Below are 24,886 nucleotides of genomic sequence, written 5' to 3'. Positions count from 1 at the left end.
CTATGGCTTTAAAAGGCCTTTCAGCACCACTCTTGCACTCTTACCTGGTGATATCAGCAAAGGTGTATTTGTGGCCAATACCTCTGCAACAGCATTTAAAAGAAGATACTGGGACCCACAGGTTTTAAGTCCATCTGGATTAATAAGAGACAACTGTGGAGCAGGGATTGCCATTTGCTCTTTTGTTTTTTATTTCAGGATATTATGGGGGTATGAACATTTTGATTACATGTTATGACTTTGCCTCACCCAAGCCAGGATTAGAGGCATGCCGTTCTCCCACACAATGATCACCACGTCCATTAGTTGTGAGTTTACCACCCGTACCTCCCAACCCCCAAGGAGTATTACTACCATGTGAGCACCTTAGTGTAGATCAGTTAGTGCCAGTTTGATGGCAAGTACATGTGGTGCCTATTCTTCCATTCTTGTGATACCTCACTTCGGAGGATGGGCTCAAGCTCTATCCAGGAAAATATAAGATCTGTTCTTTTGAATATGTATCCTGGGGTATTTTTGAAACTTTATGTTAGATTTTTAGGTAGTTTGTTCTTTCCTGGTACATCTAGAGGCTTCTTATCATGAGGAGAAAGCCTTGCTAGCAGAGTTGGTGAAAGAGATTCTGCTTCTGGAAATTTAACATGAAGTTCTGAAAAAGAACTATCAAGCACAGATTGCTGATTAGGCTTCATTGGTGTGTAGGGGATACTGTTTGATCCTCCTCCAAGACACCCAGTCATCCACCTGGTGACAGTGCTTTGATCTTCCTTCAACAACTGCTCCATTTCCTCCCATTTGATACCCAGGGTGCTTCCCATTAATTGTAGCACTTCATGTTGTTCCCTTTTTGGTGTTTGAAAATATGCAATGAAGAGGTTTCTCATGAGGACTTTGTGCACCTTCCCTTCCATGCTGTTTAGTAAGTCCATCAATTTCTTGTGAACCACCTCCAGCACTTCCTGTTGGACCTCATTTTGATTTTTCAGCTTTTCTATTTGTTCTTCCTTCAGCTCCAAGATTGCATTTGCTTTATCCAAATGTTCCAGCGATCACCCAAGTTTTCCTTCTATATGTTCTGCTTTTTCTTTCCATTCAGCCAATGCTAGAGCATACTGTTTTTCCTGTACAGAAAGCTGTAATGCCATTTCCTCTTTCTGTCTGGAGATTATATTCAAGTTTTCATGCAATGACTTCACCTGCAAGCTAGCTTCCCAGCTTGCCTTTTACAGTTCATTTGCAGATGAAACTGGTTCTCCTCCAATTCTGTTACTTTCTTGGTTAGTTTACCCACTCTTTTGCAGCCAAAACTTCATGATTATAGGAATCCTCTCATGTAATGGTTGATTATGCAATCTCTGTAGCTCTTGGTTTAAGTGTAATTCCTTGTCACATAAATGTTGAACCTTGTTCTGTAGGGCTTGGTTTTCCGTTTGTTTCTGTTGTGGGGCCAACATGGCTTGATATCTCTCCTGCTGAAGCTTTCTCCTGCACTGACTTAAGTGTATTTAAAAGTTTGTGTAATTCTCTACTTTTGCCTTCTTTTTCTTTCAATAGTTGCTCAAAATCATGGACCTCCTACATTGCATAAAACTCTTTTTCATGTAGTATTATGGCACACTTCATATTGGTCTCTTATAAAGCTAGATATTCTATTTCCTTCTCCCTGATGTTTCTGGTATTTTTTCGTTTTGCTGTTTCAGTTGACACACATCCATTTCTAAAATTGACATTCTCTCCTTCAGGTTTCTGACTGCCTGCCTCAAAATCTCATTTTCATTCTCTTTGTTAGTGAGATTATCCCTGACAGAATGTAACTGATCATTTTTGGATTTGATGAAAAGGTTTTTTCCCTTAAATAACTCATGTAGAATATTTCGTTTTTCCTTTAGCTGTGTAATTTCTGACTCCATTTGTTCATGTGCTTTTCTTTCTAGTGCTGAGGTATAGCAATTGAATCAGACAGTCTCTGATTGTCTTCCTGGAGGGTCCTAAAGCTTGTATCTTTTTCTAGCACTGATTTCTTTAGTTCCCAATCTCTTGGAGCAATCTCAAAGGCTCACTCAATACAGCAGACTTACTTGCCTCTGGAGGTTTGGCTGACTGTGGCCAGATTGATGATTACATACCGAGCCATGATAGAATATTGAGTTGCCCTAAAAGACTGACCTTCCTATTTCAAAGCTGTCCTATGCTGTGCTGAATCTGTGCTTCTTGAATATGGCTGCCTCATGCTACATATTCTGTACTGTGGTTACTACCTGCTGTTGCCACTCTTCCGTTTTCTTAACTTGGTGTTTTAATTTCTCACATTCTTCCAGTAGTTCCTCAAACTGGTTACTATCAATACCTCTTATGTCATTACAAGTGCTGGATGTTCACAAAATGGTGACTAAAGTTTACACTTCTGGCTTAATGCATCTATTTCAAGGTCTTTTTCTCTAATGAGATGTGATAAACGCTGAACGGTTTCTCTAAACATCTCATCATGACTGCTACTTCCAAGGCTAGTTGACTATTTTTCGTTTTTGTCTTGCAGCTTGCTGCTGGCTGCTTCTTTGGCAATAATTATATCCATCATTGGCTGATACTCTCTTTTGAGATAGCTGTTTTCATTAGCTTTCGCATTCCAAACAACTAACACTTGTTCTTTTTCCAAAGCAAATGCTTGCAGTTGCTGTTGAAGGAAAGCAACATCGTGTGGGTGCAAGAAGCTGAAGGTATTCTAGGGTGAAGAATCTGGATCTCCAAGCCTTTCTGCTAGAAAATCTCTGTTAGTTTACCTACCTCATCACTGGACAGTTCATCCATGTTTTCAGTTAAAGACATATTCTTTTCATTGAGAAGTTTCATGTCCAATTCTTGTTCTTTTATCACTGTTACCAATCTTTGTTCTGCTGTGTTTTCCAAAGTCTTAATTTCTTCAGCATTGGCTGAAAAGAGCTAGGTGTGTGTGTCTTCCATCTTCACAAGCTGAAACCAAACTTTTTATTTTCCATTTTGAGATCAAAACCAACTCTGTTTAAATTTTCATTGCTCTGTTTCATTTCTGAAAGACTTTGCTTTAAGTTTCTCATTTTGGCTTCCCTTTCTTTATGTAAGTCATCTTTAAAATTACTGCTATAGTCCTTTTTAATAGATATATGTATTTTTTTATTTCAGAATATTACAGGGGTACAAAGGTTTAGGTTACATATATTGCCTTTGCCCCACCCGAGTCAGAGCTACAAGCGTGTCCATCCCCCAGACAGTGCGAACTGCACCAATTAGTTGTGAATATATCCATCACCTCCTCCCCCCCAACTTGCCCAACACCCGATGAATGTTACTACTATATGTGCATGTACGGTCTTGATTAAAAGGTGTTGTTGAGTCATTTGTCTAATAGGTTCCTTAAGTTCAGCCTCCCTGAAGGTAGCCACATGGCTGCTCACTTGCCCCGTGAAGAGGCCTAAGCCGGAGCCAAATCCACCCAACCAGGACCACATTGCTTTGGGCCATAGAACTGACCTGGTCCACTCAGAGAAAAGTGTCCAGCGTAGTCGGGTCCGAGTCCAGTCTCAACACCTGGGGAGGCTTGGTTGCTACAACAAAGGACAACGAGGCACAGTGGGGTGTTTCTAGGCAACGCAGGCTCAGAGGACGCCAAGGGCAGGGCACTGCCTGGAAACGCTGAGGCCTGGGCTTCATTCTGACCCGTGTCCAGTGGCCACGGGGCCCTGCTCACTCTATGACTGTACATGCTCTGCCCACCCATGGGGTTGACCCTTCCTCTTCCACTTCAGTGACTTTCCTCAGCGCCACGCGCACCTCCTGCCACCCGGACGCTTGGCTGGACCGCAGCTCCCAGAGGGCAGCCCCCAGGTGCCTTTTCCTGAGTATGTGAGCACGTGTAAAGCAAAACACACATTTCCTTCGTATTTTTTACACAGGTAACATACAGTACATGTGTGTTTGTAGCTGGTGCTGTTCACAGTTACTTTTTAATTGGTGGTAAAATTTTTATAGTGAACCGCATCAATTTGTGCTTCTAAAGAGCACAAATGGGGCATATGATGAATGTCTGTCTATATCTGAGGGTAAGCTCTATCCTTGGGAGATATCAGGTATTTCTATTACCTGGAAAAGGTCCTTGTACCCTTTGCCATTTTGTCCCCGGACCCCCTCCCCAAAACCCATTCTCGTATCTGTTCCCATGGATGAGTTTTGTCTGGTCCTGGACATCACGCACAGGGGCCCACACGTTTACACTCTTGGTGTCTGGCTTCTTCTCAACTACAGGCAGAGAGTAAATGTCCTAGTAGCTTGCAAGGCATGGAGCTGGGGCCCAGGAAGAGGCAGATTTTCATGCACTGTAGTGCGTTGGTGGTGGTGGGGCGGTGTTAGGGCCGGGGCTTGGGCGGGCCCATCTGGCCTGGGCTGGGCTCGCCTGGGCTCCGCTGGGCCCGGGGCAGGCAGTGCCACTGGAAGTGCCACAAGACATTTCTATACAGATGTAGCACTTATATATTTTCTCAGTCAACTATTCTCATATGAGGATCTTCAGGCCTCTCAAACCGAAACTATCGGTTTTAGTCAAAATAAGTAATTACACCTGGAAAATTCCCAGAACCACCTTGGCAGTGGCAATTTTGCATAATCCCTGTTTTGTAGAGGGAGGAAAATGGTGTAGCTCAAGGACCTATATGGGGAGAAAAATCTGTTGGCAGATTTGTTAATGGACTTTTCCTCTCATTAGACAAGAAATATATGCTCATTGTTTTAAAAAAAAAAAATCAAGCAAAGTAAAGTGCATGAAGCATAAAATAGTTGTCCACTCTGTAGTCTCACCCTGGAGGTAGCAGTTGTTAACATTAAGGGGCATATTGTCTTCATATATATATATATGTATATATAAATATATTTATTAAATCACAGAATTTTATTTTTTGAGTCAATGGATTCATACTCCATATATTAACCTGTAAATCACCCTTCTTTTGTAGACTTAACAATCAAATGTACTAATCTTTACATCTTAAAATGCTGAGAATTATCATATCCTGTTTAAGGGTACTCAGTGTTTATATTGATATACAGATATAGTATATGGATGATAATAATTTGTGTATAGCTGGAAATTTACTTGTGGTGTCCTGTTTTTATTTTGTTTAAATTTTCCTGTTAGAAACAGCACTGTAAAGAACATCACCATATATGCATCTGTGAACAAAGTTAAAACCCACTTTCATTCCTTTTTATAATTCCTTTGTGATTCCTATTTTATTTATTTATTTTGAGAGAGGGTCTTGCTCTGTTGTCTGGGATAGAGTGCAGTGGCATCATCATAGCTCATTGCAACCTCACAGTCCTGGGCTCCAGCGATCCTCCTGCCTCAGCCTCCCAAGTAGCTAGGACAACAGGCACCTGTCACCATGCCTGGCTAATTTTTTCTACCTTTTGTAGTGATAGGGGGCCTCACTCTTGTTCAGGCTGATCTTGAACTCCTGACTTCAAGTGATACTCCTGCCTCGGCCTCCTGAAGTGCTGGGATTATAGGCATGAGCCACTGTACCTGTCCAGTAATTCTTGATTTATGCTTTTTTCTTGCCTTAGGACACCTAAGATAATAGTGTTTGATCTCTTAGAGCTGCAGTCCCCAACTCCTGGACTGTGGACCGATAGTGGTTCATGGCCTATTAGGAACTGGGCTACACTGCCGGAGGTGAGTGGAAAGCAAGCAAGCGAAGCTTCATCTGTATTTACAGCCACTCCCCATTACTGGCATCACTGGCATCACTGCCTCAGTTCCACCTCCTGTCAGATCAGCAGTGGCATTAGATTCTCATAGAAGTGCAAACCCTACTGTAAACTCCGCATGCAAGGGATCTAGGTAGCACACTCCTTATGAGAATCTAACGCCTGATGATCTGAGGTGGAGCTAAGGTGTTGAAGCTAGTGCTGGGGAGTGGCTGTAAATGTGGATTATCATTAGCAGAGAGGTTTGGCTACACAGAGATCACAATAAATCACTGTCTCCCGTCACCCCCAGATGGGGCCGTCTAGTTGCAAGAAAACAAGCTCAGGGCTCTCATTGACTGACTCTCTTTGACTCATCTCAACATTATGATGAGTTGTATAATTATTTCATTATATATTACAATGTAATATAATAATAATTGAAATAAAGTGCACAATAAATATAATGCACTTGAATCATCCTGAAACCATACACCCCCACCCCCGAGTCCATGGAAAAATGTCTTCCATGAACCCGGTCCCTGGTACCAAAAAGGCTGATCTACTGAGATGATCATGTTTTTTGTTTTTAATTCTCTTTATATGTTGAATCACATTGATTGATTTGCATATGTTGAACCATCCTTTCATCCCTGGGATAAAATACACTTCATCCTGGTGAATTATCTTTTCGACTTGCTGTTGGGCTCAGTTTGCTAGTATTTTGTTGAGAATTTTTGCATCTATATTCATAAAGGATATTGGTCTGTAGGTTTTGTTTTTGTTGTGTCCTTTCCTGGTTTTGGTATTAGCGTGATATTGGCTTCATAGAATGAGTTAGGGAGAATTCCCTCCTCTATGTTATGGAGCAGTTTCAGTAGAATGGGTGCCAACTCTTCTTTGTAGGTCTCGTAGAATTCAGTTGTGAATCTGTCTGGTTCTGGGCTTTTTTTTGGTTGAGATTTTTTTTTTTTTTAGTTACTGTTTTAATTTTGCTACTCATTACTGGCCTGTTCAGGATTTCCATTTCTTCTTGATTCAAGCTTGGGAGGTTGTATGTTTCCAAAAATTTATCCATTTTCTCTGGATTTTCTGGTTTGTATGCATAGAGGTTTTCATAGTAGTCTCAGATGACATTTTGTATATCTGTGATATCAGCTGTAATGTCTCCTTTTTCATTTCTGATTGAGCTTATTCATGTCCTTTCTCTTCTCTTCCTCATTAATCTATCTAGGGGTCTATTAATTATTTTTATCTTTTTAAAGAACCAACTTACCACTCCCACCTACCCTTTTGCCAGGCTCTGAATCCCTCAGGGGTTGGTCTTTGCCAAAATTTTGCTGCTTTTTGTGCTCCACCACTTCTTCCCATGGGATCTCCAGTAAGGGTAGGTTCTGGCTCCTTTTTCTCAGTACTTCACCTTGGCTTTGCTTTCTCACTTGAAACTTCTCCCTCTATTTGGGATGATCTAGCAACTACTGTCTAGTTGGCCATCTTGCCAACTTATTTTTACCCCAGTACACTTTTAAATGGTCTCACCCACATAAGACTAAAATTGCATTGTCCACAGAAATGGTGACCTTGAATGTGTGTCATTTCTCTTCCCTTAGACATTGCATCAAACTCTGTTTTCTAGCACAACTTGGTTATCAAAGGCAAAGAGACAGATTAAGTAGAATCAAAGAATAATTAAACTGCAGACTTTGTGACTGTCAAAGAGAACAATCTATGCTGTGATTATAAGCTTTCTCATTGGAGTGAGCCTGATGAGAATTTATTCAAGATGTAATAAATATTATAAATGGTGGGCTTCAAAGAAAGTAAAACATAGAACAAGAATTTAGTAACAAATGACATTTCCACTATCTCTGGCCTTATGGGTAATTACAAATCAGTGGAGGTGACAGATATTTTACTAGATAATCACAATTTAATATATAACCATTTTTGATAACAATGTGAAGGTAGGCTTTATTGAAATTTATTCAGTTCAAATATTAGGAAGGGGCTAAAAATAATAAGCTAGCATGTGTATTAGCACATACATTCTGCTTTCACTGCCAAATCACTGTTGTAGTCCCATGACTAGAACCTATATCTATTCAATACATATTTGTGGGATGGATGAATGAATACTGCCAAGATGATAAAATGGGAAAAAAAAGGGTAAAAAATACAGAGGTAATGGGAGCAAATTTTTCTCAAGTTACATACTGTTTTTGAGCCTCTGGTGGCTCATCAGGGAAAGGTGAATGGTAATATTTTCCCTTATGGGATTTTTGTGGTGATTAAATTATATGCTCGAAGTACTTGCCATTCTGACAACATTAATTATTAAGGAAGAAACTCCAAATCATGAGAAGGAAAATAAGTTAAGCAGGATGAGGGCATCACTTTATCTTGGTAAGAGTGTCACTGGGTTTGAGTCATGCCATCCCAGTGGGTGGAAGCATCTCTCATTAAGGGAAGTCAAGCCAACTTGCAACCCTGATGAAAATCATTTTCCAACCATCATGACAATTTATCCTCTAGGATGGAGTAGGTGATGTGAAATTCCATTAGAAATTGCCTTAAGATGTAAGTTTAGAACAGTTGAGTTTGGGGATTATCTTCTGAGATTGAAAAGGCTTAGCGAATATCTCTGTGTAAAATTCTAAGAGGACCATTTTTGTTTTCATAAAATGATATAGATTCTTAGCTAAGGTACTGAACTCACAGATAAGAATAGCTTGGCTGTATCTAAACTTTGACTCTGGGCAACATAAAGATGCCAACAGTAATTTTTTTCTGAGCATCTCCTTGTATATACTGTGTGAAGACAATATGAAGGAAAAGAGTGGGGAGGGGGAAGAAAATGGACACTCAAGGACAGAGAATTTATCCTTTCCCCAATGTTATCAAAGTGTTGGACTGAAATAAGGTGAATGTTTTCTCTTAAGAAAACCCTGAAGTTGTAGAAAAGAGGATAATGCTTTTGTTCTTAGATTGAAAGCAAGGTAGTAGTTGCTGATGATGCTGATGTGAAGATGATTTGATTTGCAAATTTGAATAAATCATCAGTCAAATCCTGAGATTGTTTTTGCTAAGTAACCTTCCATTTAAATTTCTTTCTGGAATAAATTGGTATATAAATAAAATAGAAGAGTGACCCAGGATTACTAACACACACATGTATATATACATTATATAAATTGCAGCTTCATTTGCTCATGAGTCCTTGAACAGGATACATTTAGTTTTGGCAGTTTTGGAGTTGTTTTTAAATGAAAATCAGATAATACTGTCTATTTTGTTGTGAATCTTCTGTTTGTTTCACTCAGCAGCATGTCCTGAACAATTTCTGTACCTACACATACAGATCACTATTTTTCTGACAACCCTCTGATATTGTTTGGCACAAACCTACGATAATTTGACAATCCTTCTATTGTTGAACAGTAGATATCTATAATTGTTCCATATAATAAACAATGTTACCATGAATATACTGATATGAATACCCTGATATTTTTGCTTGAGTAGCTATATAGATTTCTAGAAGTGGAGTTGCTCAAAAGATATGTGCATTCGGTTTGATTTTTATTTTGTTTTAAAGAAGTCCCACACTTACAGAATAATAGTAAGTACAATAAAAAGAAGTTTGTCAGTGACATGTTCTTATACTGCTGAATTCACTAGTTTGTATTTCCTACAAATAAGTGTATTTTACAACATGGCCACCATACAACTATCAAAATCAGGAAATTAACATTGATTGCTACCATCTAATCTTCAGACCTCATTTAAGTTTCTATGAGTGTCCCAATAATGAAATTTTTAACAAAATGATCCCTTTTGGAATCATAGTATTTAGTTGTCATGTCTTATTACTCATTCTAGAAAAGTTCCTATTTTCCTTGACTTCCCAGTCCTAGACACTTTTGAGGAGTACAGAACAATTAATTTGTAGAATGTCCCTCAAATTGGATTTGTCTTATGTTTCCTTATGAATAGATTCGTGTTATATACCTATGGCAGGAATATCACAGAAGTGGCCTTGCATTGCATCTGTTCAGGAAGTACACAATATTAATTTGTGTTATTACTGATGATGTTCATTTGATTATTTGATTAAGATGGAGTATTTCAGGCTTTTCCATTGTAAAGTTACTATTTTTTTCTCTTTATAATTAGGCAGTATTTTGTGGGGGGGTTCTTGAAACTATGTAATCATTTCATTTCTCATAAAACTTTAGCTATTCATTCATTTAGTTATATTTGTGATATAAATATACATTCATTGTATTTTACTTGCACTTTTTATGTAAATGTGAGATTGCTCCAAAATAAATACATGGCTTCCTATTCAATTCAATGGGTAATAATATGTTACTTTCTTTAAGCCCTTTCTTACTTTTTGGCACACCAAGATGCTCCAAGCTTATCTTAGCCAGTCTTAGAATCAACCATTCTCCAACAATCCCCAATTCCTTTTTAGTAAAGATTGGTATTTAGAAACCAAAATCTGGGTGCTAGATATGCTTATTGCTATTGGTATGTCATTATTCCTAGCTCTGATTCCAATTTGATATTACAAGACTCATTCTAATTTTCTCCCTTTTCTTATGTGCAGCTCCCTTCTCCAACAGTGAGAGACCTGGCTCTAATTTTCATTATTTTCCATACTTCTTTGACCAAACCCCACATACCTAACCCTGTTCCTGCTACTGCTGCCACTCACTTTCTTGCATGGGACATACTTCTCATCCTGCTGGGCCTCTGAACTCTATTATCCACAAAGAACTTGAGCAAATTTAAGGTTTTAAATAGATTATCTGGGGCTCATTTGGAATTGATGTTTGGTCATTTTGGTTTGGGGCAGCCACATAGAGTAGACATTTGAACTTAAGAAAGAGACACCAAGATATCTTGAGGCAAAAAATAAAACAACAATGGCAAAACACACTTCTTAAGAGACACAAAAAAGAGATTGTGACAATTTCTAATTTAATGATGAGTAGAAGATAACAGATTTGAGTAAGAAAAGCTTAACTAGGAATTATGATTTGTGTCTAACATACTAGTCTCATGAACCTAAGATATTTAGTAAGAACATAATGACTTAATTTCATGGAACTTCTCAGTTATTCTAAAACAGCCAAAACTTAAAAAGTGAAATCTGGTGCCAAAGGTGGGTTGAGAAGTTTTCATTTTCCCTGAAAGTAACCATGAAAAAAAAAAACAAAATCCACTACATTCAATTGAATTGTATTCTTGACTATATTTGGGGCTCACACATTCTTATTTAACTCTCTAATTTCCCCATACTTTACCTAAGATCTACATAAGAGCAGTAGGATCTCAGATCTTGTCCGTAGATTTTAATTTTACAAGTAGAACTAATACTCTGATAAAGGCATTGATTTTTCAAATATCTTATCACTTCAATTGTATGAGTTTCTTAGATGTTTTTGCATGTTTGTTTCGTATCTGGAGCCCAAAAAGAGCCTAACAATTTTCTCTCTTGTCTGGAGAAAAAAAAATAGATGTTTTAGAAGTCCCAAGTCATTATTTCAGTCTTCAGAACTACCAAGGGCACTAAATAGTACACTGTATATTGCACTGTCCTTTAATTTTGCCTGACAGTATGCATATTATTCATTGAATTTAATATTTATTGAGCACCTATTATGTTCTAGGCACTATTCTAAATGTCATGGGAGGAAGAATTATGTAAGTTTATAATGCATCTTGTATATGTAAGATGTTGTGAGAGTTGAATTAGGTATGCATCCTGCCCTCCAAGAGATTACAAGAAACCAGGGAGGATAAAACACACATACATGATTTTAACAGAATGTAAAGGACCAGAACAAGGATTGTGAGAGATACATAATTTAAAAAAATAGTGAAGACAGGGAAGGTAAGATATTTCTTGTTCTAGACCTGAAGTGAGATGGGATGGGGAAAGTAGGGAAGTAAGAAGCCTTCATGGAGGAGAAAGATCTGAATGATATCTATCATGTATTTAGAATTTTGTATGTTTATTTCAAATATCCCTAGCCTCCTGAAATATTAAGAGAATTAAGCAAATGTAGTACAGATAATTTTATGTAATTTTATGTTTAGAAAGAACAGAACAAAAAGGAAAGGTAGACATGGCACTGAGAGCTCACCCTTTATTTCTGACATGGCACCACTCTAGGCCTTGTATGTTTCGCTCAACATTGTATCACCACCATCTTGAAGGGTGCATGGAATGTTGTAGATGCTCAATACATATTTGAGGAATTAAAGACCAACCCTAGTACATAAAAAACTTATGATTTAGGCATCTTTCCTAGAATGGATATGACTTAAAAGGAACATGGTGTTACCATCTCCTCACATCTTGGGAAAACAGATGTAGAATTACAGGAAAAATTTATATGTATAGGACACATTATTTTTCTTTCAATTTTTTTTTTGGCCTAGTTATTTGTCTACTTTTCCTTCATTTGTACACTATCAAAGTCAGGTCTTTGTCTATTTTTTTATTGATTTATAAACTAGAGCACTAGGATAATCTTTTTATTTTTCTTAAAAGAATTGTGGATAAAATCCATCTGTGCCAAGTGTCAGCTTTCTATGTGTTCATTTTTCCCATAAGAGACTGGGGGGAGGTAGGACTGAGTCAAACTTCATGACTCCATATCCCTCCTACAGGCCAACCTGACTTCGTGACACTAAGTATCAGTCTTATGTTTGAATTTTTACAAAACCGTGTTGAGTATTTCAGAGTAATTTTATTTTAATGGCTTAAGCTAACAGTAAATAAATGGGAAAAAATGACAAATAGGAACAAAGATCAATCATTGATTACAGAAAGTCTACTGTCTGGAACAAGTGCTTTACAGTATATTAAATATTAATGCAAATATTGAGTTGTTCTTTTCAAGATTTATCTAGTGGAATTGTACTAAATCTATCAGCAGTCACAACACCTTACATTTGCATTGAGTGTTTTATTTAATAGTACTGTTACCTATACATTATCACATTTGATAACCTAATAAAAATCAGGTGAGAGAAACAAGTAGCCTCAAATTTATAAATGAGAATAAGGAAACCTAAGGAGAGTAAAGCCCAAGTTCCCAGACCTGGTAAGGAGCGGAGCTGGGACAAAAACCCACGTCTTGCCACCTGGATTAGTACTTTCCAAATCCATCACTACTCTGGCACTGCCTTTTTAGATTAGAAATCTACTTCTCAAGGACAAAGGAATGTCAGTAGGGTAATGATGGAAAATAAGTGAATCTTAATAGCCATGCTCATCCTCTGGACATAAGTAACTAAGAAAAAGATACAGACAGAGAAAGGCGACATAGAGCAGAATGAGTTCATGATCAAAGTCTCCTCCATTCCCACAGAGAGTGTGGGATTGATTTACTGCTGCCTCCCAGGGTAAACCCTGATTGTTATTTTACACTTCTGGAGAAGAGCTGACATGAAGAGGTGCTGCTCATTCTGTTCAAAGTCCTCCAGCCTCAACCAAATCACAAGAGAGAAGTGGCCACAGATAAAAATGAGATTACTATTTACATAAAATTGGATTAAGGGGTCCTGCTTCTCTCTTTGAAGTATTCTTTTAAAAAGTGCATACTTCCCTATTGAGGACATTACAAATTATTGCTTTTAATGGATCTTGGAACATAAAGTGCACTGTACTTGAACTCCAAATTTGTGTCATACCTTGGTGAGTATTTTATGAATTATAAAATTGGAAAGTAAGTTAAGATACAGAAGTGCCTGCTGGCTCCTCCATCTGATAAATCTTATTTGGGATTAGTATGTAATATCCCTTTTAAGACCTACTTCATTTCTTTTTTTATGGGGTTTAACTGAATACCAATAAAAAAGAGGAAATTCTATCCATGTATCTTTGCTTTTTCCTTGTTAACTGTACTACTTGGCTGTTGAAATTTTCTTTCTTCTAAATGAGCATAGGATCTCTGCAAATGTTAGGATCAGATTTAATTGTGTTCTCGAGTTTACAGACATTGCACCATTCCTGATAATATGCTTAGAGATATACACATTTAAAGTAGGCGTTAATCGGGGAAGGGTTGACTTACAGAATGGCAGAATGAAGACATCAACAATATCACTCTCCCTCTAAAACAAACAAATTACACACACACACAAACCACTACAATGAATCATTTCAGAACTCTAGCAATTAACAAAAGCCACAGAATGAACAGGAAATCATCTGTCCAAGAAAAACTACTGAATTTAAGACAGTAGAGTCTGTGATGTTTGAATTCAGGAATAATCTCATTTCCTCTCCCTCCTTCCCCACTTTCGTGGTGTGGTATGCAAAAGACAGAAGCATTGCAGACAATGAAAAGACCAGAACACTTTGAAGCTCCGTTCAAAACAAACATAATTCTCCATAGAAAGTAAATATTTTGTCTGAACTCTTAGCTCCTTGGGAAATTTCTGTTCTCAAGTGGCTATTTGAATCATTCATAGGGTGGCTCAATGGGAGGTGTAGTCTGATACCAGAGGTAAATGTTCTTTCATAGCCCAGTCTATTGTGTTTACCGTATGTCTCTTATTTTATTTTTACCAAGACCCAGAAAAGCAGTATATTTCTCCATTTTATAAATTAATAAACTGAGGCTGAGTAATACTAATAATTTTCTCAAGGTTACACAGTTAATAAGTGGCCCTGCTAGAAGTTGGACTGACTCAAAATCTATATATCAATAATTGTTTATTTAAAGGAAAAGAATTTGGCCTTGCACTGTGGGAAGATTGCACTATAACAGTCAAAAATCCTTCAAAAAATATTGGTAAGAGATGATGTTTTTGAGTAAAATAAAGCAGAAAAGGCAGGAAATGTGGGTGACAGATTGAAATGCCTTTTGATTAGATTTATGTGGTGCTTGAGCTGGGATTTGAATCCCTGAGCTCATTCTTTTTCTTTTCCCATTTTGTCCAGTGACATTAGGAGTAAATAGCCAACACCATTTTATTTGTTAGTTTTCCAAAAATGTTCAAAAATATTATATACACAGTCATCCAAATCCTTGCTTCTTCTAAGTGGTTGGTTAGGAGTGCCTAGTGTTGACATTTCGTGTATCTCTACTGCTGGTCACGCCATGGACTATCAGTGTTGTCTTTGCTATTGGAGATAGAGTCATTAGCATCTTTAAATATAATCATATTATAGAGTCAATTCCAGAAACTCCAGAACCAATTCAGAAAACTCACCCTTATGATACTGTTCCTCTAGAACCACTCTCATCACCAAAATCTGTATTAGTCAGGATTCTCCAGAGAAACAGAAGCAAATGGAGATATATACATATATAAATATATATACTTCTCTCTCACTCTCTTTTTCTATAGATATAGATGTAGCTAGATAGATCTAGATATACAGGTATATATAGGTAATGCAATCTATATGTCTATATTCTATGTAGATCTACCTCATACACACACACACACACACACAATCATGTATCACTTAAAGATGGGGATATGTTGTGAGAAATGCATTGTTAAGCAATTTCATCATTGTGTGAACATCACAGAATGTACTCACACAAACCTAGACAGTGTAGCCTACTACACACCTAGGCTATATGGTGTAGCCTATTGCTCTTAGGCTACAAACCTGTACAGAATGTTACTTTACTGAATATTATAAATCCAACTGTAAAACAATGCTAAGTATTTGTGTACCTAAACATATCTAAACATAGAAAAGGTACAGTAAAAATATGGTATAAAAGATAAAAAATAATATACCTGTATAGGGCACTTACCATGAATGGAAATTGCTCTGGGTGAGTCAGTGAGTGAATGCTTAGTGAACGTGAAGGCTTAGAACATTCATGTATATGTATATATACAGTGGTATATATTAGCATATAATATAGATTTTGTAAACACTGTACACTTAGGCTACACTAAATTTATATATTTTTCTTTCTTTAATAATAAATTCACCATAGCTTACTATAAGTTTTTTACTTTATAAAATTTTTAGTTTTTCTAACTTTTCGATGGTTTTTAAATAGGACTTACCTTAAAACATAAATACATCGTACAGCTGTACAAAAATATTTTTTCTATTTAAACATTTTTAACTTTTTAAACTTTTTTGTTAAAGATTAAGACACAAACACACAGATTAGCGTAGTCCTACACAGGGTCAGAATCATTAATGTAACTGTCTTCCACCTCCACATCTTATCTCACTGGGACATTTTCAGGGACAATAACATGCATGGAGCTGTCATCCCCCAGGATAACAATGCCTTCTTCTGGAATACCTCCTGAAAGACTTGTCTGAGGCTGTTTTACAGTTAACTTTTTTTTATAAGTATGAGAACACTCTAAAATAATGATAAGAAGTATAGTATAATAATTATATAAATCAGCAAAATTGTTGTTTATTATTATAATGAAGTATTATGTATTATATATAATTGAATACGCTATACTTTTACATGATTGGCAGTGCAGTAGGTTTGTTTACACAAGCATCATCACAAACACATGAATAATTAATTCTACTACCATGTTATGATGGCTGCAACATCACTGCATGATAGGAATTTTTCATCTCCCTTAAAATTTTAAGGGACTATCATTGTATATGGGGTTGGTCATTGACCAAAACATCGCTATGCAGCACATGACTGTGTATGTGTGTGTGTGTGTGTGTGTGTGTGTGTGTGTATATATATGGAAAGAGAAAGAGAGAGAGAGAGAGAGAAGAACAAAGAGATTTATTATAAAGGATTGGCTCATGTGATTGTAGAGGCTGAGACTCAGGAGAGCTGATGATAGAGTTTAAGTCCAGTTTAAGTCCAAAGACTTGAGAACCAAGGAGAGCCAACGGTGTAATTTCCAGTCCAAATAGCCAGCCAGCAGTCTCAGATCCCAAGAAGGGTTGATATTTGTTTGAGTCTGAAGACAGGAAAAGACCAATAACCAAGTTCAGTCAGGGAGGAAGAGTTCCCTCTTAGCCTTTTTATTCTATTCTAGTCTTCAATGGATTGGGTGAGGCCCACCCATTTTAGAAAGAGCAATCTGCTTTACTCAGTCTACCAATTCAAGTGTTAATCTCATCCAGTAACTCTCATAGACACACCTAGAATAATGTTTTACTAAATACCTCAGCACCCTGTAGCCCAGTCAAGTTGACACATAAAATTAACCATTACTAGGACTATGTGCATTTTATTGGTAGTGAAAAGGTTTGCTGTCTTCCTGTGAAACTTAAATTGTCCCTGATCTCCCAAAGCATATTTATTTATTTATTTATTTATTTTTTGAGACAGAGTCTCACTCTGTTCCCCGGGCTAGAGTGCCGTGGCATCAGCCTAGCTCACAGCAACCTCAAACTCCTGGGCTCAGGTGATCCTTCTGCCTCAGCCTCCCGAGTAGCTGGGACTACAGGCATGCACCACCATGCCCGGCTAATTTTTTTGTATATATTTTAGTTGTTTGGCTAATTTCTTTCTATTTTTAGTAGAGACAGGGTCTTGCTCTTGCTCAGGCTAGTCTCGAACTCCTGAGCTCAAACAATCCGCCCGCCTCGGCCTCCCAGAGTGCTAAGATGATAGGCGTGAGCCACCGCGCCTGGCCTCCCAAAGCTTATAATAGCCAATTATCTTAAACATTCACTGGGGAGGAATGAGGAAGAAAGCCTGAAAATGGCAAAGAATATTTCTTTTGTGGCTAGCATGCACTCTGTGGTTCTAGAATAATGACTTGCCAATGAAAAGCCAATAATCTTTCTTCAGCTGCTTCCAAATGTGTAACCTACTTTATAGTATCAATGTACTTTGGAAAAGAACATTTTGTACAGTAGGATATCACTTTTCAAAGCCTCTTGACATCATCTGTATTCTGGAGTCATAGATAATCTTGGGGATCAAATCTTCCTTCCATAGTGTTTCTGAACAATACAGCAATCTCTAGACTACCCTGATCCATGATGTCTTGCCAGGCTGAATTTTTTTACCTACTTTAGCGGTGTTTGATGTTCTGATAATCACTACTACCAGCCCTTTAAGTGTAAAGGATATTCTAGCAAAGCTTTTCCATCAAAATAGGATATAAATATTACTTATAACTTACTAAAATGTTTATATTCCTTTATCAACAACATTAATAGCAAATGTCTTAGCAAATTACCCTTTCCAGAGAATGTTTAGATTTTATGTCTTAGTCTGCTTAGGCTGCCATAACAAAATACCAAAGACTGGGTGGCTTATACACTACAGAAATTTATTTCTGGAGGTTGGGAAGTCCACGATTAAGGTGCAAGCAATTCAGTGTCTTGTGAAGTCCCTCCTCCTGTTTTGCAGATGTTGTACATCCTTCTTGCTGTATCCTCACATGGTAGACAGAGATAGAGAGAAAACGCTAGTCTCTTCCTCTTCTTATAAGGTCAGTATTGCCATGGTGGGAGGGGCGTTCACTCTTAAGACCTCATCTAAATCTAATTATGTCCCAAGGGCCCTGCCTCTAACATTTGAGAATTAGGCTTACAACATATGAATTTGGGAGGTCATAAACATTCAGTCTATAGCGATGCAAGTGCTCAAAATTTACTCCATTGTTTCCCAAAGCATATTCCTAGGGGTACAAAACAATTCTTTGCAAAATTAGGTTTTCTAGTCAAAACTTTTGGAGAACTGGAAAGTGTATATCCTGTTGGAAATTAAGTGTATGCATGAACTAAGTGCTTTAAGAAGGCCTGCAATAAACAGGTTAAAATCCAATGTCTATTGTCTGTTATCGTGATTGTAGTGATATATTACCATTGTATACATATATCCAAACTCATCAAATTGTACATATTAAATATGTGAGGTTTTTTTATGTCAATTATACCTTAATAAAGCTGTTTTTTTAAAAGTCAATTCAGCATTTTTCGGACTTTTTTGAATGTTAAACTTTTTATCTATGTTTTTAATGTTCTATATAATGGCATTCATAATTAAAATTAATTAAGCTTTTACACATGCTAGACACTATTGAAATGTTTTATATATTTTCTCATTTTATTCTCATAATTATATGAGATATGTACTGCTGTCTTTATTTTATTGATGAGTAAACTGAAGCTCAGGGAGGTTCAGTAACTTGCCCAAGACCAGTCAGAGTAAGAAGTGAAAGGTCAGGGTTTAAGCCTGTAATAGTTTTCTTTTGTTTCAGTAATGAGTTTCCTTCAACTTAGTGGTTTATAATAATACAAATTTATTATGTCACTTTTTTCGTTCAGGCTGACACAGGGCTAAGAATAAGGTGTGAGCAGTGCTGTGTTCTGGAGGCTCTGGGGAAGCATCTGTTTCCTGTTAATTTAGGTGCTGGCAGAATGAAGATCAATTTCTTTTTAGGACTAATGTCCCCATGTCCTTGCTGGTTGTCAGCTGGGGTCCTCTCTAGGGTTCTTGCTCCCTGCATCACCAGCACCAGCATGTGCAATTCTGCTCGTGAGGCCATTTCTCTTGCTCCCTGCATGTCTTCTTCCACCTTTAAGGATTCACATGATTGGATTGGGCTCACCCAGGGAATCCAGGATAACCTCCCCACTTGAAAATCCTCAACTTTAATCACATCTGCAATGTTCCTTTGACCATGTAATATAGTATATTCAACACAGGTTCCAGGGATTAGGGTGTGGATTTTTTAGGAGGCCATTATTCTGTCAACCATAGTGCTTCCTTATTTTGACTTTGAGGCCATGTGCTAATCTACCATGACTTTCTGTTGTTTTAAGAATGCCCTTTAGAGCATAGAATTTGGCAAATATATCCTTAGTTTAAAATAGCAACATAAGGAGTAAAAATATAGTCATGAGGTAGGCCTGGGGAAAAGCTATTTGGGTTTTCAGGGTCTCAGAACACAAAAGTGATTACAAAATGCTCAGCATTTTGAAGCAAAGTGTGTCCTGCACAGCATGATACAAGAAGCTCCAAAGTACTTATTAATCAGAGCCTTAGAAAAGCAGTGAGAAAAAGAGAGAAAGTGGATTCTTAAATATAATTTTTTTTTTTTGTATTTTCTCTGGCCATACCCCCTTATAAACTGTCTTGTGACTTTATGAAAGGCCATTTGTTTGCAGATGATTTGTTTCTAAAACATACAGTAATAAAATAAACCAGGACAGGAAAAGTGCTTGACTTATTTCCTATATGAGTAGAGCTTTGTTTTCTCACTTCAGAGTTTAGTAAGCCACCCACTTGAGAATTCTCATAGGAATCTTTTTTTCTTCCATACTCAACACTATTTCTTGGGTAGTTTTTGAAATGGCAAGTGTATAGCTGAACACTTACGTCCTGACTACAAAATATATTTCTTTTCAGCTGTCTAGTAGGTGTTCCATTATGTGAGAAAACTCATCCACTTAGTGCTATAATGTATCATAAATGTTTTCACCTTTTTAATTTTTTTTATATTTTTTATATTGTGAATTAGTGGTTCACAGTAATTATCAACCTGACATAGAGTGGCTTTGTTTTCTTGGACCTTTAGCTTCATTTTCTAAAATTAATCTGTCCATATCAAATTAGGGCTAACAACAACAGCACACTGTATTGAGCATTGTGGGTGAAGTAAAGATATATTAAGTTCTTGTACTTAGAGAGTTTATATCCATCATCTCACATCCATCCCTACTAATGCCATCCTTGGTTAAGCCTTCTTCATCACTTTTGTGATGCCTATATTCCTTAGTCTATATTCTATATTCCACTAACTCTAACTATATTCCTTAGTCATACTCTAGTCAAATATGTGTTTTTCAAATATTTTCTCCCAGCCTGTGGCTTGTGTTTCATTTTATTAATATTTTTTTGCAGGGAAGAAGTTTTTAAATTTTATAAAAGAAATTAAATAGCAGGCTAAGGATTTTGAACTTATTCTTAAGTTAATATTTGTTGAGCACTTCCAATTAACCCAGCTTTCTGCTCAGCCTTAACCTTCATCATTGCATTTTAGTGGCTTATAACATTTCTGTGAAAAAAACATTGTTTTTCTTCTTACAGATGAGAAAACTGATGCTCTAGAGATCCAGTAAGGGTTATATATAAGTTGTATTATTCCTTGGCCTTTACTGTTTACTTTGAAAATTCAATTATTTTGTAGTATTTTGGCATTTATTTATTTGGCTGAGTGGAAGCAGTTTAGGTCTCCATGAATGACTTTGTAATTAGAATCTTCTACTTCTGAAAACAATCTCAGCACAGCCAAAAGGGAACATTCCATATGAAATCAATGAGGTTTCCCTTTGGACTCTTTCAATTTGGTTGTGCATATTTCAAGTGTGGTGATGTGAGTACTTTGGTATTTACACCTTGTTTATAATTCTCTTTAAAATGATTTTACCCCCAGTGGGACTTTCATTGTTTACCACAATGTATTGCTAGTTTCTTTGACTATGTTGGATTCCCAAAATTTTAGGATTGGCATGCAAAAATAGCACAATGGCTCATTCACTTATAACAGCAGAATCTCCCATAAAACAGTTTGATGTTTTAGCACAAAGTATTTATATTCTGCTATTTATAATTAAATTCCTGCATGAATAAGAGTGGTATATTTATTATGCTGCTTCATGACTCCTCTTATTGACTTGCAGACCTCCAATACTATGCCAATGTTGATATTTTAAAATCAACCCAATCTGTCAGGGACCGTGTATAATGATGCTTACCTTTCTAATATACATCCTAGATTGATCCAGCTGGCTATATCAGTAACTGCCATCTAAGACTAAGTGCCAAGTGCTTCACTGTGACTGATTTTATTAGTCACTTAGTGAGAATTAAAAAAAAAAAGAAAAACTGACAAGAGAAAAATGTTCAGATTTATTACCCAAACTCTGATAGGATTACATTTAAGTAGTATCACTCTTTACTGCTTTCTCTACAATAATCCTGTTAAATGCTTTCTTAAAGCCTGATATTGGAGAACAAATTGTAATAAGTTGTATATTTGAAATTGTGGACATACAATGAATTGTTCTGGAAAAAGATATTCTAATATCTACACTGGTAGGATAAATCCTTTACCTAAATTGATTGTATTTTCACAGGCCCACATTCACATTACGAGAGTGAGGGTTTATAATGGCCTAACCCTGAGCTGGCAGAGAGCAAGATCAAGAAAAATGTGCACATCCTATTTCTTCGTAAAAATAGGAGGTAAACTTTTACTCATTTCAGAATGAACAAACAGAGATCAATACTAACTTAGAAGCTATGACAGACAGATTGCAAAAGAAGGGAGAGGTATTTTCAACACAGATAACTCAGAGGGAGAATATGCTTATTAATATTTTTTATTTCCTCAACCAAAAGAAAATTTCAAGCAACCATTGTACAGTCTTAAGAGGATGGAAAACATGGCCAGCTCCTTCTCATTGAGTTGATTCCTTCTCATTCTTTTGACCTCAGCTTAAAAGTCAGCTTCTGAAGTGATAGAGAGTGGGAGAGAATCTCCTGATCTTTGTGTAAATTAGGTCAGCCCTTTTATTGTTTTCCTTTGCAATTTATAAATTTCCTCCACAGCATTAATTGTAAGTTTTAATTATGTATGTAGTTGAGCTTTGTATTTTATTCTCTGGCTTCTATATGATACCACATATTTACATAGTAACAGCGACAATATAGCACTCAGTAGATTTCTTGGCAATAATGTGACTGTTTGGTAAAATTTATTGAAAAATTAATGAACTAATAAGCAATAAGAGGCTATGAGGAGAGGCCAGAATGATACAGGTTAAAAGAAAAGTCACCAGAAAGGTTAAAATAGAATTTTGTCCCAGAAAGACCTCTAAGTCCAGGCTTTACAGGTACACTCTTTCAAATTTTCTAAGAAATGATTCTATATAGCCCATACCAGAACAAAGAACATGGCAAGAAATGCATTAATTGCTAGAATACTGTGGTTAATAGCACAGACTATGATCCCAAAAGCGTTGGTGCAGTGTATCTACCAATGTCGATTTTACCATAACCATAGGCAAAATACTTAGTGTCTATAAATTAGTTTTATTCTCCTGTAAAATGAAGACAATAACAAAGCCTGTTGTGAGGACTGATTTTGAAATTTTACATAAACTGAACATGCAAGATAGATAGAGAATAGGTAGTAAATATTTACAAAATTTAAAATTTATCCCAGTACAGAGCAGTTAAAAAACATTTATCATAATTTATCATATATAAGCTATTGGTATCATGTTTATGTGAAGTGAATTAACTCTCCTACTAAAATCCAACATAGCATGTGTCTCATCAATGTGCAAGTACTTCTAAGAAATGACCAGCCAGACTTAATATCATGACTAAGCAAGTGGGCCCAGTGGCTTAATAGTCAATTTATTACCTTATTATTAGACTTCATAAGAAAAAAAATTATGTTGATAATATCATAGGATACTCAAAATGTATTAATAATGAAATTGCCACAGCCATTGTTGTTAAAAGTTTTTGAAAATTAGAAATATTGGGAAACTTCCCTATCATTTGAATAATATATTAACTCTATATCCTTCATTTATTCATTTATACAACGATTATTTATTTAGTACCAATTATGATAGACATATTGGGTATTGTGAAAAGTAGAATAATGGCCCCTAAATATGTCCATGTTTAATCCCTAGAATTTGTCAATCTGTTATCTTAAATTACAAAAAGGAATTAAAGTTGCAGAGGAAATTAAAGTTGCTAATCAACTGACAAACTAGAGGAGATTATCCTGAAATATTTGAAGGTGTTTGATCTAGTCACAAGGGTTCTTAAAAGTAGATGAGCAAGGCAGAAGAGATCAGAGTGAGAAAGACTCAACCCACCATTGCTGGCTTTAAAGCCTTAGAAAGGGGACTTAGAGGCTGGAAAAAGCAAGGAAACCAATTCTCCCCTAGAGCCTCCAGAAAGGAATACAGCCCCTGCTGATATCCCATTTTTAGCCCAGTGAGACCTGTGTCAGACATCTGACATCTATCTATATATCTTGTAGAATTTAAGATAATAAATCTGTATTGCTTCATGTACTAGGTTTGTGGCAATTTGCTACAGCAGCAGTAGAAAATTAATACAGGTATGAGAGCGGATGAAAGGAAACATGAATCCTGCTCTAGTAGAACTTAAGAGTCTGGTAAAAAAGTAAATTATCATTGAATAATGATTAATATTAACATGAAGCAGCAACCAACCATGTGAAGTGCTATGAAGGAGTTTAAGCTTTGAGATGTTTATTTATATGTAAAAAGAGTTATGTTCTGAAATCACCATAATCCTGATTAACTCCGAATACCTCTTAAATGACCCATAGGTTGAAGATACCTGGTTTTGGCTAAACAGGCCCGAATAGTAATTCTTAGACACAACTAAAACATGATAACCACTGGGACAGATTAACAGAGCAAAAGCAAAGCCTATATGCAGAGTTATCAACCGTGTCCTCTTTTTTAGAAAAAGATTAAATGTCTAACAGTGACTGGGGTAGGCCATGTGGAGAATGCTACAGTATTTCTATTTTATTTCAGAGTTTACTCTGTTTTATTTTGACATCAAGTTTTCAAAATCTCATTTTGAGTAGTAAAATGCTAGAAATAGTCACATTAAGTCACAAATATAATAAATTCCCCAGTAATTTTAATACTTTTAAGTTTGTTCCAGACATTTGAATCCATATAATATGATATGAAAAAATAAGTTGTAATAATTAGAAAGTTGAGTATAAAAATATCTTTATTATCAGATATTCTATACTTAGAAATGTCAAGAAAATCAACTCAAACCACTAACATTACCAAGAGATTATCAGTAAAGTTGTTATACATGAGGAAATAATAGCTTTCTCTAAGAAGTTATACAAGAGAACAATACGTTAACAAACAAACAAATCATAAAGTATCCAGGAAGACTCTAATCAGGGAATGCATAGAATCTGTACAGAAAAAAAAAAAGATTTAAAGAGAAAGCCTGGAGAAAGCCCTTTGGATTAACTAAGAGCATTTTAAATTAAAGAATTATGTCAGCATCTCTGGGTAGGATGTAAGTTTAAGGAGGACAGAAACTATTATGGTTTCAGAAACCTCACATGCTAATGGGAAGTGAAATAATATTCAATAAATTAATTTGAAATAAAAGCACTGAAGACAGGGTGT

The sequence above is a fragment of the Lemur catta genome, chromosome 4 (assembly GCF_020740605.2).
Source record: "Lemur catta isolate mLemCat1 chromosome 4, mLemCat1.pri, whole genome shotgun sequence".
Lineage (NCBI taxonomy): Eukaryota > Metazoa > Chordata > Mammalia > Primates > Lemuridae > Lemur > Lemur catta.
This window is presented reverse-complemented; position numbering follows the sequence as displayed.